General features: G+C 36.0%; 1 non-coding gene across 1 annotated transcript; it reads left to right on the forward strand.

The window, feature by feature from the left end:
• The first annotated feature begins 4,783 nt into the window (after positions 1-4,783).
• Positions 4,784-4,890, forward strand: LOC126005679 (U6 spliceosomal RNA). The gene has a single exon (XR_007494720.1). It is a non-coding gene; the product is annotated as a U6 spliceosomal RNA (small nuclear RNA).
• The last annotated feature ends 5,213 nt before the right edge of the window (positions 4,891-10,103 follow it).

Raw genomic sequence — 10,103 nt, forward strand, 5'->3', positions numbered from 1 at the left:
AGAAAATCACCAATTTACACAGTATAGTATCAAAAAGCTAAATGCTATGTTTATTAATGACCTAACCACCAAAGGATTTTCTTTTTGGAAGGGATTATTTGGAAGGGGAGTGGATGAGGAGTATTCCAACGATGTACGCAGGGGACCCCAGAGACTTAATAGCAATTCTTGACCAACCAGCCTGGCAGGTCACAGAGCATTGGCCTAACAACATCATGTTGTCTGGACTTGACATTGTCAGGAATCTCGACCTGCGGTTGGGACCATCAAGGTCTTTGCTGTGGTCCAGAACCTCATAGCTATAAGCAGTAAGACACAGGAAACCATGTGGTGCTGGAAATTAAATCATAGAGGAAGTATAGAAAGCAGCGAAGGCCAGTGTGCTCACCTCTGTCCTGGTGCCTACTCCGCAAAGCGAAGTTTTCAACTACTTTTCTAAATCAGCAATACTGTTGTGTTCCTAGGAGGTAAGTTTCAACTTGTCTATAACCACAATTTCTCCATGACATATAGATTTTACTCTGGTAATATTTCAAAAATCCTTTTTCATGGTTTTATAATACTTAGAACATGGGTCAAAATTGAGTCACATTGCAAATATAATAACTGAGCTTAGTTTTTAAATATCTGGTCAAATTTTCTTTCTTTCATGTTTTTCCTTGATGTTAAAAATTCTGGCAAAATGAGATAGACACAGAATAGTCTCACTCATCTATGGGTTTTAAGAAAAATAAAAGACATTTTGCAATAATTCTCAGAGACAAAAGAGATGAGGGCAGGAAGGTGCAGCTCATGACATGAAGCTCACCACGAAGAGTGGTGAGTGCAGTTAGAGAAATAACTACATTGAAAACTATCCTAACAATGTAAATGAATGAGGGAAGTAGAAAGCCTGTCTCGAGTACAAATGTGTTGTCTTAATATAAATTAAATAGTCCTAGGGTTGGTGTGAGGTCTTACTGGGCTCGACCCGGCTCCCACAGCCCCTTTAATTTGGCAGGTCTGAATGTGGCAGGGTGAGGGTAAAGAGATTCACAAAGCAGTCAGATGAAGTTGCAGAAGTCAGCCAGCTTTATTTCACAGTCCCTGCCACCATGTACACCTCCTCATATGGCCTCCATACTAAGGCTTTTCCTTGCAGCTACTTCTCTACTCCTACTGAGCTCTCTAGGCCTGTCTCCCTTTCAGCTGCTTTTACCAGGCTTCCTAACTGGCTTCCAGGCTGACCAACACCCTCTGGTGATGTTCCTGCTGCTGCTTCTCTGATGATACCGAGTTGCTGATGCTGAATCTGTTGCTGTATCTCTGATGATGATGGCTCTCTCTCCTGATGCCTCTTCCCCACTTCTCTCTCTAATTCTCCTTTTTATCCCCTTTCTCTCCCCATGCAGACTCCTCTACCTGCCCACTCCCGGTGTGCATTTTAGAGTTTTGAAAGTTCTCAGTTATCCTGGTGCTTGTTTCCCAATTGCTATGTTATATTCTGTATCTTACATAATACATTTATACCTATATCTCAATTTTATCTCTGTTATAAACTTATCAATAATGCTTCTGTAATAATAGAAAAAAAGGTGGAGAATGTGGATATTTCCTCCCCCAACTTCTTATTTATCCTACCTGAATGATCAGAACTGCCCACACCTGGAATGGGCAGGTAGAGGAGTCTGCAGCGGGGAGAGAGAGGATAAGAAGTAGAGTTAGAGAGAGAAGGAGAAAATAGGCATCATTGGAAGAGGTATCAGGAGAGAGAGCCATCATCATTACAGAGATTCAGCATCAGCATCAGATTCAGCATCAACAATTCAGTATCATCGGGGAAGCAGCAGCAGTAACATCACCAAAGGGAGTTGGTCATCCTGGAAGCCAGTTAGGAAGCCTCGTAAAAAGCAGCTGAAAGGGAAACAGAGGCCTAGAGAGCCCAGTAGGAGTAGAGAAGTAGCTGCGAGGAAAAGCCTGAGAATGGAGGCCATGTGAGGAGGTGTACATGGCGGTAGGGACTGTGATATAAAGCTGGCTGACTCCTGCAACTTCATCTGACTGCTTTGTGATCTCTCTGACTCACCCTGCCACCTTCAGACCCGCCAGACCACAGGGGCTGTGGGAGCCGGGTCAAGCCCAGAAAGGTCTCACCATCCCCACACCAACCCTACGACTATTTAATTTATATTAAGAAAGACAACACAAGTGTGGTTGGTGTGGGGAGGAGGGAGATTTGGGACACTGGTGGTGGTAATGTTGCACTGGTGAAGGGGGGGGTGTTCTTTACATGACTGAAATCATACAATTACAATCATATTTGTTATCACGGTGTTTAAATAAAGATAATTTAAAAAAATTCTGGCAAAAAGTTCATTACTAGTATGCTAGTGTCAGGTGACAAACAATAAGGAGCAATGAATCAAACAGAATCACACAGAGAGGTCTGTTAGAAGAAAGAACTAAGGCAGCAGTTCAGTCAAAAGTAATATGAGGATGCTTGATACAACAGGAAGAATGTGGGATAAGGCCTAATTAGAGCAGAAGAAATAATAATAACAAGAATATCCCAGAGCATTAGGATACAAATAATATGTCCCATTAGCAGATAGTTACTTTACAGATAGGAAGATCTTTACACTATTAGTAAATACTAGGGTCTAAAATCATGATGGAAGATGTTATTAATAATAAATGTACAGTATCATAAATGATGATGGCTTTATCATCTTAAATATGGAAAAATTCAGAAGTAGAATCTCTTTAACCTCAATTATAGCAGCCGATTTTAAGGTTAAAAAAATTAAGCTTACAGAAATGAAACAATAGCCCAACATTAAATCTACATGAGTAAAATAACTGATTCCCACAGTAAAGAAATTTAGTTCATTTTTAATTTGTTCACACAATTGGATAGAAATTTTATTATTGAAATTTTATAAGATTTTTCTCTCAATATATTATTATTTATAAAGAAATAAACTTAATATTATCTTCCATTTGCCTATGTAAAATTTTATTTACAATAAAGCTTTAATTTTTAATTTTGTGTGTATACAGTAATCAAAGCTTGCAAAAATAAATATGAATAATATTAGGTGCTTTCACATGATCATGTTATAAATAATTTGATACTTATAAAGTCTTTAAGGAAAAGAAACGTGACTCAAAATTTTTTTATTGGCAGTCAAGTTGACATTTTAGTATAAAAAAAGTAAATTCATAAACATGTACCGAATCAAGGAATAGAGTCCAAGAACCTGTCTTATAAAATCAACTATAAAATTAAAGGTGAAAAAATAAATCAAAATTAAGCTCTCAATATCAAGGAAAAAGCAGTTGCAAGGCACTGATGATAAAAATAAAAATCCTCTTAGACAGATAGCTTCAAATTGGAAAATAAAGAAATCAACTTATGAAGTTGAATGCAAAATTGAAAACTAAACAATATATGTTAACTCTAACAGCTTCCAGAAGTAATGAAAAGAGACTCCAGGCGAGCAAAGGCCTAAAACACAAGTGACTTCTGAGCTTCCAAAAGAAAGTTTAAAAACTATTTAACTTTAACAAATTATTTGTGAGTTGACCCTCTCTGTGTCCTGTAAATAACCAGATTTCAGATGACTGACATCTTGTGGCCAAAACAACATGTACTGTCATACATATATTTTTATGTATGAAATATTATATTTATGTATGAAATATTTATATTTTTTAAATATATAGGTACACGTGATAGGACAGAGGGTAGACATTTGCCTTGCATGTGGCAGGAGTGATTCCTAAGCAAAGTGCCAGGACTAACTCTGAGTACCGCCAAGTGTAAATTAAAAATGAGCAGAACCATGAGGGACAGAGGATAGTACAACAGGTGAGGCACTCACCTTGAACTCAGCCAATCTGGGTTTAATCCCCTGATTTTCATACAGTTCAGTCAGGAGGGATCTCTGAGAGCCAGGAGTAAGCCCAGAACTCCTCTGGGCATGGCCACCTCACATAAATGCAGAATTGATGTAAAAAAAATTTAAATAATTACAAGTTGTTATATGTTCAAAATATACATTTTGTTTAATTATTATGTACATTATATATAAAATATTTGTTACATTTGGGTTTTAGTTTGCATTTACATATATTTAAATAAAATAAAATATCACTTTAGGTTTCTGAGTGTTAATTTTATTTGTACCTACCATTTTAAGCAAGTAAGGAGACATACTCATTGAAGTATATAAAAATGAGTAATGTCAGAAAATTAGCTTCTGCAAGCTATCTGAATCAAATGAAATTCTTCCCTTTAACAAAAATCAGTAGATCATCAGTATTGCTACATATCAAGAAAGTGTTGTCTATGATAATCAATCACAAGTGATATTGTCTATGATAATCAAACACAAATCTTGTCTTGAAAAATGAGTGAGCAAAACCAAAAAATTCAATATAAGAATTTCACATATTAAAATCATCAACTGTATAAATAATTTTGAATAAATAACTTATAATATTCAAATTAAAGAGAATACTGCATAAAAGAGATGATACAATATATTTACTCTGTCCTAGACAGAAAATATGTAAAATAAAAATAAGATAATACTTGAATAATATAGTTTAGAATATTTCAGGACAGATAACAATAAAAAACAAAGAATATTGAACAGATGTTACAAGTTAATTTACACTATGGTATAAATTAATAACACTGAGATAAGAGACAAATTACCAATAAAATGGATCAATAGATTTGAGAAAGTTAAAATGAGAACAATAAATAGAAAACTTTATTCAATTTCTAAGAAAAATGGTGCTCGCTTCGGCAGCACATATACTAAAATTGGAACGATACAGATAAGATTAGCATGGCCCCTGCGCAAGGATGACATGCAAATTTGTGAAGTGTTCCATATTTAAAAAATATATTTTTCTAAGAAAAATGTGTAATAGCAAGTAATTAATAATAAAATGATTAACTAATAGGAATTTAAAAATAAAAATAGTGTGTTTGAGTGTCGTGTGTGTGTGTGTGTGTGTGTGTGTATGTGTGTGTGTGTGTGTGTGTGTTTGAGTCACACCAGGCAATGATCAGGGGTTACTTCTGACTCTAAACTCAGAAATTACTCCTGCTGGGAATTAAACCCAAGTCAACTTTATGCAAGGCAAATGCCCTATTTCTTGTACTAGCTTTCTAGCCCTTACAAGTAGAAAATTTAGATTAATTCTATTATGGAAGAGATAGTACAATGGATAAGGTGCTTTGACTTGCACACGACCAACCTGAGTTTACTCCCTGGCACCACATATGGTCTCCCAAATATTACCAGGGGTGATCTCTGAACACAGCCAGGAGTAAGCCCTGTGCACACTGGGTGCAATCAATCCCTCAAAATAATAACATACTAATTCAACGCTAATTTCACCCCAAAACATCCTCACAAACTCTTTCTGAAATAAATTTAGTCAAAATTTGGACATTTCTTCACCTAGACAAGTTAACACACAAAATTTATCATACAAATTGGTATTATTTTGCTTTGCGTTATTTTGTTTTGTTTTGTTATGACCACATCTATAGAAGTTCAGTGGCTACTCCTTGCTCTGTACTCAGAAATTTCTCTTGAAGGTACTCAGGGGAACATATGGATAGCCAAACACAGGAATTGAACCCATGCAAGGTAAATGTCCTATCTACTGTATTATCATTTACCAACCCTTACTCATACAGATTTCTACATAAACTTCTTTATACTTATAAATATTATCTATGCAAATTGATATTGTAGAGCAAAACATTTATAAAAATAAATACTGACCAAATCATTTGTTTTATGAAATTCAACACAGCAGAATAAATATAGTAAAAATAGAAGAGGAAAATGGCAAAAAGAGATGAAGCCTATAGGTCAGTTATGAGGGGTACATTACTTGCATATACAAATCTGTGCATCACTCATGCTACCATCACTATAGCACTGCCAATGTGACCCTGGTGAGCTCCAGAAGGCCTTGGCAAGTGGTTTGAACCATCCAGTCTGACTGGGATCAGTATCACTGGGAGGGATTCCTGACTTCCTGGGCATTGCTTGGGAAGCCTCTCCCAAAATGATGTCATTGTGAATGAAAGATGACTAATGTCAAGAAGATATTTTTCTAAAACAACTAATCTTTCCTTGAAATGGACAAATCTCTTTCAAGACTACTCATAACTAAAAAGGAAACAGACAGAATCAAACAATGTTAAATAGCATGTACCTTAATGTTGCTACAGAGATTTTTAACTAGGCATTCTAAATAAAATGAAGCTAATATATTTGAAAATCTGAATAAAATACTTGCTAGAATTGTTACTGATAGATTGGAGAAATAGACAATTTAGAGAGAAAAAAACTTGAACAGTTGTAAAACCATTAACAGTTATATGTCTTCAATATCAACTGGTTGGAAGCAGGCCTTAGAGTGCTCCTGATTTCATGGCATAGGCATATAGATAGTCTTATTGGCCATAAACTTATAAGTCTCAGTATGATGACAATTCTCAAAGGACAGACTGATGCTAAAGGCTACATCAGTTTCAGTAAATGAAGGTGAGCTCGACAATGGATAATTTATTACCAAAAAGGAGTGCAGAGATGGGACAGCAGGCAAGGATTGCACACAGCTAACCTGGGTTCATTCCCCAACATCCCATATAGTTCCCTGAGCTGAACAGGAGTAACCCAACAACTAAACAGAATAACAAAGAAAAGTTCCCCAAATCAAGGAAATGGGAATTCTTGGGGTCAAGTCTAAAGCAACTGCTTCGGGAGGAAAAAAATCTTAATGCTAGGAAGGTTGGCATAAAGCAAATGTCTTGTCTCTCACTGTGAATATAACTCAAATTAGAGTACTTGCTTTGCTTTGCATGTGTGAATGTGTGAGGCCTGGGTTCAATCCCCAGGATATTAAAAAAAAAAAGGCAAATGCCTCTTTGTTTTATTTTTCTCAGACTAAGTTCAGTCAAACTGACCTAACTCTTTGCTATTATGATACCCTAAAAATGATAAAGTTGCTTCAATCCAATTAAGAACTAGATTTTTGGGGCTTAAAGTACAGAGCACAACAGGGAGGGTGTTTACTTTGCATGTTGCCCACTGGGATTTGATCCCCAGAATCCCATATGATCCATCCCCCGAAGTTTGCAAGAAGCGATTCCTGAGCAAGGAACTAGGAGTAACCTCTGAGCGCCACTGAGTGTGACTCAAACAAACAAACAAACAAAAAAAAATCCAACAGAAATTTCAGGAAGAATTTTCAGTTTTCATTATTCTGAGATCTCACAAGAGCAGAAAATTCAAAAATATTATAGATCTTTGGGACAGGAGCGGTGGCACAAGCAGTAAGGCATCTGCCTTACCTGCACTAGCCTAGGATGAACCTCTGTGTCCCATATCGTCCCCCAAGCCGGGAGCGATTTCTGAGCACATAGCCAGGAGTAACCCTAAATGTCACCTGGTATGACCTAAAATAAAAAAAAAAATATCATAGATCTTCATAACTGAAGAATAGTCACAAAGCCATAATCTATTGTAATGTTTAGGATAATTCTGATAAATTTCTGGAGACTAAGAATGGTCAAAAACAAAAGTGAGAATTTTCTGGAAACCATGGTCTTGTAGGGAACACCTAGACTTGTATTTTACTTCATTACCAGATTCTATCAATAAAGATTCAAGAAAAGTCTTCTCTAATCTCTAGGAGAAGGTAGGCAGAAGAATCCTTGAGAAATATGCCTGTAATAAAAGCCAACTCTCTTAGTGAAAAGGTTTTTTACAAATTGATGTCCCATAATAAGGGCAAAGATAATCTCACTCAAGCAATATGTAGGGCCTAAGAAATAATTCACAAGATAAGGCATTTGCCTTGTGGGATACAAACTCCTTTTGGAAGATCAAAACTCAGAAGGGAAACAAAAACTAGAGTAATTTGAATTCTCTGTCACCTCTATTTCAGAAAATATCAAACAAAATTCAACTCCTAATCAGATCATAAACACTTGGCATAATACCTGTTTACTTTGTCTGAGATTATCTGTTATATCATGTCTGACAGCTGACAAAAATACATTAAAGGAAACAAAAAACAGTTTGAAGGAACAAAGCAAATGTCCAAACCATTCTCAGACATGACACAAATATTGGAATTACCAGACAGCATATTTAAAGTGTCCTGGTTAATATGTTAAGGATTTTTATGTAAGAGTAAACTAAATGAGAATGCAGACAAAATTAAAGCATCTTATTATGAGAATTTTATTTTTCCAATATGGTTCTTTTAAATGACCTGTTTGCTTTTCTTTAGTGACTAGCAGATTCTTCTACTCTTTTCACCCTCTGTGGGACCCAAATCTGGCATTTAGATCTTTGCTTGGTGCCCAGTGTTTTGTCTGAATCTTTTTTAGCCTATGATTTGATGATTGGATCTGCCCTTCAGGCTTTGGGGATGATGGCAAGAGGCCCATAACAACAACCATCAGGAAAAAATTGACAAAAATAGACATTAATTATTTGCCAGACCACAAAATTAAGCTGCTCATTTGGGTCACAGTGAGGTCACAAGAGGGAGGGAAAAGAAAAAGAGATAGAGATAGAGACAAAAACAGAAACAGAGACAGATGTAAAGACAGACAGAGAAAGGGAGAGAAGCATATGGGATTCTGCTTTTATTGGGACTCGGGTAAAGATTTTGGGGTTTCCTGGACTTAATCTTTACTGACACATTAAATCCTAAGAAATCAAGTTTCAAACAAGAAAAGAGAATAAAAGAAGAAACAAATACCGAACTCTTCTTCCAATTGGCTAATTATTTAAATAAGATAGTTTCTGTAAAGCATAAATGATCCTCATAGGACAGAGATGTCAAGCCCAGTGTTTCATTAGTTTTTTGTATAGTACTCTTTAACTTCAATTAGACTAAGGTACTTTCACCACAAAAAGTAATGTCAACAGTGCATGGGTGTCTTTAGTGGAGAACATAACTTTCTACTTCCTCCTGAGCCCCAAATGGACAGTCAACACTCCCTGCAAGACCCAGGGCTGCCAAATTCTCATTGCTGGCAACTAGCTTCCCTGTGACTTCCCCTTTGCCTCTTCATAGGGCCACTTTTCACTTCCAGGGCATCTCAGTATGAGCTTCGGAAAGTTTAGGGACCAGAAATATGACACATGACCAGACTTAAAGCCAATTATCATGCAAGAGTGTGATCAATTTACAATTAAAATAGCAAAGCAATCTCCTGGCCTTCAGCTTCCCAAAGCATAGGTAAGCATCAATTCAAGCAGAGGGGATGACCTTACTGAGACTATAAATTAGCAAGAGACCTATCCCAACATAAAACTTGTTCGTCTCTTCAAACTTGTAAAAAATATCAGCAATAAACATTTGCTTCATAACACCCTCTTTCAAGTTCCGTTTTTGTTATTTATGTCTTACTTATAACAAAGTTCAAAGGACATATTTAATGTCTCCCCCCCCCCCTTTTTTTTTTTTTTTTTTTTTTTTTTTTGGGCCACACCCGGCGGTGCTCAGGGGTTACTCCTGGCTGTCTGCTCAGAAATAGCTCCTGGCAGGCACGGGGAACCATATGGGACACCGGGATTTGAATCAACCACCTTTGGTCCTGAATCGGCTGCTTGCAAGGCAAACGCTGCTGTGCTATCTCTCAGGGCCCTCCCTTTTTTTTTTCTTTTTTTGCTTTCTATGCCAACAAAAAGTGTTCTGGCCAAAGTTTTCCATGACCATAATATTTTAAAATATCTTAAATACAGTATACATTTTATACTCTAAAAAATTTAAAACAAAGAAAACTTAAATTTTGAGAAAAATATTGCAACCTAAACGGTCTAAAATTAAATAATAATTGAATGAACTAAAGCAATGTAGAAAAAGAATTAGTAAAAAAATAAGAATAAAATGGTATGAAATAATGGAAAATTATAAAGGATCTTGAAAGATCAACTATTTTTCACAAAACCTAAGCAAATAAAGAATAACACACAATGTATAAAAATAAACAAAATTGACAAGCTGAATCAAAAAAAAGAAATTGATAATTTCCCCAAAAACTATTAAGAAATTTGATTCTACATGCT

Source organism: Suncus etruscus, chromosome 3 (assembly GCF_024139225.1).
Source record: "Suncus etruscus isolate mSunEtr1 chromosome 3, mSunEtr1.pri.cur, whole genome shotgun sequence".
Taxonomy (NCBI): Eukaryota; Metazoa; Chordata; class Mammalia; order Eulipotyphla; family Soricidae; genus Suncus; species Suncus etruscus.